The sequence below is a fragment of the Muntiacus reevesi genome, chromosome X (genome assembly GCF_963930625.1).
Source record: "Muntiacus reevesi chromosome X, mMunRee1.1, whole genome shotgun sequence".
NCBI classification, from domain to species: Eukaryota; Metazoa; Chordata; class Mammalia; order Artiodactyla; family Cervidae; genus Muntiacus; species Muntiacus reevesi.
In genome coordinates, this window is record NC_089271.1 from 96,402,126 (window position 1) to 96,411,140 (window position 9,015).

The window sequence follows — 9,015 nt, forward strand, 5'->3', positions numbered from 1 at the left end:
CTCTAATTTTCTTGAAGAGACCTCTAGTCTTTCCCATTCTATTGTTTTTCTCTATTTGTTTGCATTGATCGGTGAGGAAGGCTTTCTTATCTCTCCTTGCTATTCTCTGGAACTCTGCATTCAAATAGGTATATCTTTACTTTTTTCCTTTGCTTCTCACTTCTCTTCTTTTCACAGTTATTTGTAAAGCCTCCTCAGGCAGCCATTTTGCTTTTTCACATTTCTTTTTCTTGGGTATGGTCTTGATCCCTGTCTCCTGTAAGATGTCATGATCCTCATCCATAGTTCTTCAGGCACTCTCTCCCTTCAATCTATTTCTCATTTCCACTGCATAATCAAAAGGTATTTGATTTAGGTCATACCTGAATGGTCTAGTGGTTTTCCCCAGTTTCTCCAATTTCCTTCTCAATTTGGCAATGAGGAGTTCATGATCTAAGCCACAGTCAGCTCCCAGTTTATTTGACTGACTGTATAGAGCTTCTCCATCTTGGATGCAAAGAATATAATAAGTCTGATTCTGGTATTGACCATCTTCTGATGTCCATGTGTAGAGTCTTCTCTTGTGTTGTTGGAAGAGGGTGTTTGCTATGACCAGTGCATTCTCTTGTCAAAACTCTATTAGCCTTTGTCCTGCTTCAGTCTGAACTCCAAGGCCAAATGTGCCTGTTATTCCAGTTGTTTCTTGAATTCCTTCTTTTGCATTCCAGTCCCCTATAATGAAAACGACATCTTTTTTGGGTGTCAGTTGTAGAAGGCTACTCCATTTCTTCTAAGGGATTTCTGCCCACAGTAGTAGATATAATGGTCATCTGAGTTAAATTCACCCATTCCAGTCCATTTTAGTTTGAGGATTCCTAGAATGTCAGCATTCATTCTTGCCATCTCCTGTTTGAACACTTCCAATTTGCCTTGATTCACGGACGTAACTTTCCAGGTTCCTATGCAATATTGCTCTTTACAGCATCAGATCTTGCTTTCATCACCAGCCATATCCACAGCTGGGTGTTGATTTTGCTTTCATTCCGTCCCTTCATTCTTTCTGGAGTTATTTCTCCACACACCTACCAACCTGAGGAGTTCATCTTTCAGTGTCCTATCTTTTTGCTTTTTCATACTGTTCATGTGGTTCTCAAGGTAAGAATACAGAAGTGGTTTGCCGTTCCCTTCTCCAGTGGACCACATTCTTTCAGACCACTCCACCATGACCCATCTGTCTTGGGTGGCCCCACACATCATGGTTTCACTGAGGTAGACAAGGCTGTGGCCTTGTTATCAGATTGGCTAGTTTTCTGTGATTGTGGTTTCAGTCTGTCTGCCCTCTGATGCCCTCTCTCAGTGCCTACCATCTTACTTGGGTTTCTCTTACCTTGGATGTGGGGCATCTCTTCCTGGCCACTTCTCCTGTCCTTGTATGTAGAGTATCTCCTCTCAACCACCTTTTCTGACTTTGGACTTGGGGTAGCATCTCTCACCCACCGATCTTCACCTTGGATATGGCGTAAGCCACAGCTCCTCCCCTTGGACTTTGGGTCTCTCCTATTGGCTGTTAGGGCGTGTGTGCCACTCCTGTGACTTGCAGTCACCGCTCTTGCATGCACAGATATTGGTCTATAATTTTCCTTTTCTGTGTTTTCTTTAACTTTAATATCAGGTTGATGCTGTACTCATAGGATGAGTTTGCGGGTTTGCCTACTATTGTAGTGTTTGAAAGATTTTCAGAAGTGTGTGTGTTAACATGTCTGTTAATGGTCCATAAAACTTACCTGTGAGGCCATCCTGATCTTGAATTTTGTTAACGGGAAAATATTTCATTAAACTTTCAATATTAGTGCTCGTAAAGCTATGTTCATATTTTCTCTTTCCTCTAGCTGACTTTCCAAGAATTTGTCTGTGGCTCCCAGATTCTACATTTATTGGCTTAAAAATGTTTGTTGTAGTATCTTATGATCCTGTGATATTCCTGTGGTGTCACTTATGACGTCTCCTTTCTCATGTCTAACATTACTGATTTGAGTGTTCTCCCTTTTTTGTTGATGAGTCTGGCTCATGATTTATGTATTTTCTTTATGCTCTCCTAGCGCCCTCTTTTAGTATTTTTGATCTTTGCTATTGTTTTCTTTTTTTTTTTTTCCTGTTCTATTCTCTATGATTTTTTTTTTTTTTTTTTTTGCCAAAACTGATTTTCGGTTTGTATGTTTTTTGTCGTTGTCTAATTGCTCTATCTAGTTGTAAGGTTAGGTTGATTATTTAAGACATTCCTTTTTTATAATCTTTACTTTTAATGTTTCTTCCTGTTTCATAAGTTTTATGCAATCACATATTGTCATTTGTTTGTATGAATATAAACACACACACACACATATATTTTTCTTCTCTCTGATTTCTCCATTGATTTTTTAGCCAAGTAGAGGTGTATACATGAGCCTCAATGTATTGGTGTTTTGGGTTTTTTGCTTGATATTTTTGTTTGTTTTTATTTTGCACCCCACATAACTGACATGTAAATCATAACATTGTGGCAAAGAAAAAGGTGCTTGATACAATTTTGACTATCTTAAATTTACTGAGGATTGATTTATGATCCAGTTTGTGATTTATCCTGGACATATTTCATTTGCCCTTGAGAAGAAACTGCATTCTGCTAGTTTTGCATGAAATCTACTTTAGTATCAATTAAAATGTCAGGTCTGTTATGGTATTTAAAGCTTGTGTTTCTTTTAATACTTCATTTTTAATTTGGAAGATAATTATTATCCAATGTTATTCTGGCTTCTTCTGTACAAAAGCATGGATCAGCCCACAGTATACCTAAGCCAGTTATTGTGCAGTTAATCATTTGTTGTTGCTGTTTCATTGCTCCACGCCCTTTTTAAATGTTCCATGCATGATCTCCATTTATTTTCTGAGATGTTTGATCATCTTTACTATTGTTACTCTCACTTCTTTTTCAGTGACACTTTCTATTTCCTATTTAATCATGTCTTGTGTTATTTTACCTTGTTTCTTTGCCTGCAACATATTTTTTACTGTCTTCACATTTGTTTATCTCACTGTGTAAACGGTCTTTTCTTCCCAGGGTACAGGGTGGTAGTTCTTGCTTCCAGTCTGTGCTCTGAGTGGATAAGTGTGGTCCAGTGGTTGTGTGTCCTTGGAGGTTTAGGACCTGGCAACTATATTCTTGTGGCCACAGCTGAGGCTTCTCTCTCTCATGGCGGGACCATGTCAGTGGTGTCTTTTGCAGGTATGCACGGGTTTAGTCTGGCTTCAGGCAGCCTGTCTGAGGATGATTTGGCTTGTGTTTCTGTCTTGATTTTTGAGTGGTGTGAGGCATCAGCTCTGGATAGTATAGGCTTTTGGGTGGAATTGTTAGTTTCAGATGGAGGCCTTCATAGGGACTCTCACCAATTAATATTCACTGGAGCCAGGAATTCTCTGGTGGTCTATGATCCTCGATACAGTGCTGAAACCCTAGATGATCAGGCCCAACTTCTGGTCAGAGAACCATGATCACAAAGGAAGAGATTAGACAGATGATTAAAAGAAACAGAATAATGGTAAGAAATCAAAATCAAACAACAAGTAAAATAACACAAGCAATAATCACAATAGGAAAGAACACAGAATCAACAATAGAACTAAGCAAATAACTTGCAATACATAAAACAACATCAGAGCAGAGTGCCACCTGAAGAATAAAGAAAACAAATCTAACAAAAATGACAAGATCTTTCCCACAGAACAACAGAAAATCACAGTTATTATAGAAACATATAGCTATTAAGACAAAAATGACAAGAAACATAAACAAAAGGCACAGATAGCAGGGAAACAAATACAAAATACATACATACAAAAAATACATATATGATTTAGACAATCTTGGAACACCACATAAGCAAGAATAGTAACAAGAAAGCCCACAACTGACAAAAAGACTGAACCAACCTCACAGCATAGCGAAACATCATAAATATAATGAATGTTACCTTGGGTCCCTGCTGTCAGTGTTCTAGTCTCAACATGAGTCATAGCACAGTTCCAAATCTCCAGAAAGCTCTCCCAAATGTGGGGAGAACTGAACTCTGGATCTGAAGTAAGGACAGGTCAGACTCTAATCTGGGATAACTCCTGTTTGTTCTTAGAGTTGCCAGAGCCTGGACATTTTCATTCATTGGAAATCTATTGTCCTTTTATGTATCCCATAGACCAAAAGTCAGCACAATTGATCGTGTGGATTTAATCTGCAGCTTGCTCAGCTGGTGGGAAAGTTTTCAATCCTTTTCGTTAGTTTCCCTGACCCTGGGTCTCAGATGTAGTTTTATGAAAACCTCTCCATATGGTCACCAGAGGAGCCTACCCCAAGACTCTTGTGGAACACTTGGGTCTGCCTTGTTGAACACTGGAGGAAGTGGTACAGTTTCTTGGACTGTAGGAGCCCTGGTGGTGTCAGTTTTGCAGAGGAGCCATCAGCCATGGGCAGAAAAGTTATGGCCCTAACGAGATCATTTTCTAGCCTGTGGTGGCAGCAGCATGAGTGGTAGTCTGGCTAGTCTTTTTCTATTGCCTGATAGTAGATCTTAGCATGTGGGAAGAGGGGGGATTCAAAGGTGTCACCACCTCCTCTGTGTGACTGAACCCTAAGTTCCTGCTTCTAGGTCAGTTTGGGCTTTCTCAAAAGGCATTCCTTTCTACACACTTTGTTGTCCCAGATCCATCATGTCATCTCCACATAGTTATAAGCAGTTCGCTCCCAGGTTGGCTTTCTAACACCATGTTTCATCTTCTAGGCCCTATGCACACTGGTTGACCTGCATTGCACATTCGGGCATGTAGGACCACATCACGCATCCTCTGTTTAATACTCACTCTATACAAACTATATTTTATCAGCTTCATCTCTTTGTTTCTTTTTAATAGAAAGAAATTTAAAGTTTAGTGAGATGACTTGCCTGAGTTCTCAAACTATTCCATGCTTCTCAACCTCCCACAGCAAGACACAAGATTGGTCCTATTCCTCTTGTCCTCCTTCTACCATCTTCCCTCAGTTGTTCCCAGTATTGTCTACATTCCATGTAGTCGTCTCTGAGCAAGGTCTTCTGCTAATATTCATCCGGTGCTCTGGAGAAACATTTGCCTTTATAGAAGTATTATTGTGATGCCTCCATGAAGAGAGCTGCACTCAACATCCTCTTAATTTTCTGCCAACTTGTACCTTCTGATTTTCTTTCTAGGCAAGCTCTGTAATTCCTTGCTGCATGCCAGTAAAACAATAAACTTTAGTTGACATGAATTAATCTGTTTGATTGGAGCTTACACACATACACACATAACTGGTGCATCTTTGACTTTGAACATGCAGACAAGCACATTTATTTTTCCTGAAATTTCTGCTAATGAGGAATTTTCATCAGCTTGAAGAAGCGTATTTCTTTTCCAGGTAAGAGATGATACAGGAATTGGACTCCAAAGTCAGTTCCTGAACATATCTAGCTATTTTTCAAATGGTCATGGCATTTTCCCAGAGCACGGATTCCTTATTTTTACTCTGGAAACTTACCTGTTTTAAGTGGGTGTCAAAGGTCAGAAACTGGCATGGGCATAATTTAATTCTTGTATAAGAAGATGGCAAGTGCCCAGGAATGTAACAGTTGGTAGATGATAGCTTGAAAAAGAGATAAAGAAAAATAATACAAAAAAAGGAATGTAGAACTACCATATGACCCAGCAATAACACTTCTGGGCATACACACTGAGGAATCCAGATCTGAAAGAGACACGTGCACCCCAATGTTCATCGCAGCACTGTTTATAATAGCCAGGACATGGAAGCAACCTAGATGCCCATCAGCAGATGAATGGATAAGGAAGCTGTGGTACATATACACCATGGAATATTACTCAGCCATTAAAAAGAATTCATTTGAATCAGTTCTAATGAGATGGATGAAACTGGAGCCCATTTTACAGTGTGAAGTAAGCCAGAAAGATGAAGAACATTACAGTATACTAACACATATATACGGAATTTAGAAAGATGGTAACGATGGCCCTATATGAAGGGCAAAAGAAGAGATGCAGAAGTACAGAACAGACTTTTGAACTCTGTGGGAGAAGGTGAGGGTGGGTTGTTTTGAAAGAACAGCATGTATATTATCTGTGGTGAAACAGACCACCAGCCCAGGTGGGAGTCATGAGTCAAGTGCTCGGGCCTGGTAGGCTGGGAAGACCCAGAGGAATCGGGTGGAGAGGGAGGTGGGATGAGGGACCGGGATGGGGAATATGTGTAACTCTATGGCTGATTCATATCAATGTATGACAAAACCCACTGAAAAATAATAATAATAATAAAAAAAAGGAATGTGTATTTAGTCATTTAGTTTTAATAGGTAAACCTTAATTGGTGTTTGGATCACAGAAAAAGCAAGTGGATTCCATAAGGTCGTCTACATCTTCTTTATTGTCTCGGCTAACACCTTAGACTGTGTGTGAAAGAGAGGCCATTCATTCATGTCTGACTCTTTGTGACCCCATGGACTGCAGCCTACCATTTCTTTCTCCATGGGATGTTCCATTCCCTGGGAAGCTGGATTTTCCTCATTGCAGGCAGATGCTTTACCATCTGAGTCACAAGGGAAGCCTTTAGACTGTGCATATCACAACAAATTGTGGGAAATTCTTAAAGAGACAAGAATACCAGACCAGCATACCTGTCTCCTGGGAAATGTGCATACAGGTCAAGACAACTCGAATAGCCAAAATAATCTTGAGAAAGAAGAATGGAACTGGAGGAATCAACCTGCCTGACTTCAGGCTCTACTACAAAGCCACAGTCATCAAGACAGTATGGTACTGGCACAAAGACAGAAATATAGATCAATGGAACAAAATCGAAAGTCCAGAGATAAATCCACGAACCTATGGACACCTTATCTTTGACACAGAAGGCAAGGTCATACAATGGAAAAAAAGACAACCTCTTTAACAAGTGGTGCTGGGAAAACTGGTCAACCACTTGTAAAAGAAAGAAACTAGAACACTTTCTAACACCATACACAAAAATAAACTCAAAACGGATTAAAGATCTAAATGTAAGACCAGAAATTATAAAACTCCTAGAGGAGAACATAGGCAAAACACTCTCTGACGTGAATCACAGCAGGATCCTCTATGACCCACCTCCCAGAATACTGGAAATAAAAGCAAATATAAACAAATGGGACCTAACTAAACTTAAAAGCTTTTGCACAACAAAGGAAACTAAAAGTAAGGTGAAAAGACAGCCCTCAGATTGGGAGGAAATAACAGCAAATGAAGCAACAGACAAAGGATTCATCTCAAAAATATACAAGCAACTGCTGAAGCTCAATTCCAAAAAAATAAATGACCCAATCAAAAAATGGGTCAAAGAACTAAACAGACATTTCTGCAAAGAAGACATACAGATGGCTAACAAACACATGAAAAGATGATCAGCATCACTCATTGTCAGAGAAATCTAAATAAAAACCACAATAAGGTACCATTACACGCCAGTCAGGATGACTGCTATCCAAAAGTCTACAAGCAATAAATGCTGGAGACGGTGTGGAGAAAAGGAAACCCTCTTACACTGTTGGTGGGAATGCAAACTAGTACAACCACTATGGAAAACACTGTGGAGATTTCTTAAAATACTGGAAATAGAACTGCCATATGACCCAGCAATACCATTTCTCGGCATACACACTGAGGAAACCAGATCTGAAAGAGACACGTGCACCCGAATGTTCATCGCAGGACTGTTTATAATAGCCAGGACATGGAAGCAACCAAGATGCCCATCAGCAGAGGATTGGATAAGGAAGCTGTGGTACATATACACCAGGGAATATTACTCAGCCATTAAAAAGAATTCATTTGAATCAGTTCTAATGAGATGGATGAAACTGGAGCCCATTATACAGCGTGAAGTAAGCCAGAGAGATAAAGATCATTAGAGCATACTAACACATATATATGGAATTTAGAAAGATGGTAAAGATAACCCTATACGCAAAACAGAAAAAGAGACACAGATGTGCAGAACAGACTTTTGAACTCTCTGGGAGAAGGCGAGGGTGGGATGTTTCGAGAGAACAGTATGTATACTATCTATAGGGAAATAAATCACCAGCCCAGGTTGGATGCATGAGACAAGTGCTCGGGCCTGGTGCACTGGGTAGACCCAGAGGAATCGGGTGGAGAGTGAGGTGGAGGGGGGGATCGGGATGGGGAACACATGTAACTCCATGGCTGATTCATGTCAATGTATGACAAAACCCACTGCAATGTTGTGAAATAATTAGCCTCCAACTAATAAAAATAAATGAAAAATAAAATGAAATAAAATAAAAAAGACACAACAGTTGCAATTGGACAAGGAAAAATGAACTGTTTCAAAATTGGGAAGGAAATACATTAAGGCTATATACTGTCACCTAGTTTATTTGATCTCTGTGCAGAATACATCATGGAAAGTAACTTGCTGAAAGAATCTGAATCTGGAAATAAAATTACTGTGTGAGAAATATGAATAACCTCAACCACTGCATCCTAACGGAGATCAGTCCTGGGTGTTCAATGGAAGGACTGATGCTGAAGCCGAAACTCCAATACTTTGGCTACCTCATGCGAAGAGTTGACTCATTGGAAAAGACCCTGATCCTGGGAGAGATTGGGGGCAAGAGGAGAAGGGGACGACAGAGGATGAGATGGCTGGATGGCATCACTGACTCGATGGACTTGAGTTTGAGTAAACTTCAGGAGTTGGTGATGGACAGGGAGGCCTCGCGTGCTGTGATTCATGGGGTTGCAAAGAATCGGACATGTCTGAGCGACTGAAGTGAATTATAAGATGACACCACACAAATGGCTGAAAAACACTAGGAACTAAAGAGCCTTCTGATGAAAGTGAAAGGGGAGAGTGGAAAAGCTGCATTAAAACTCAGTATAAAAACAAAAAAACAAACACAAAAAATAAGATCATTGAATTTGGTC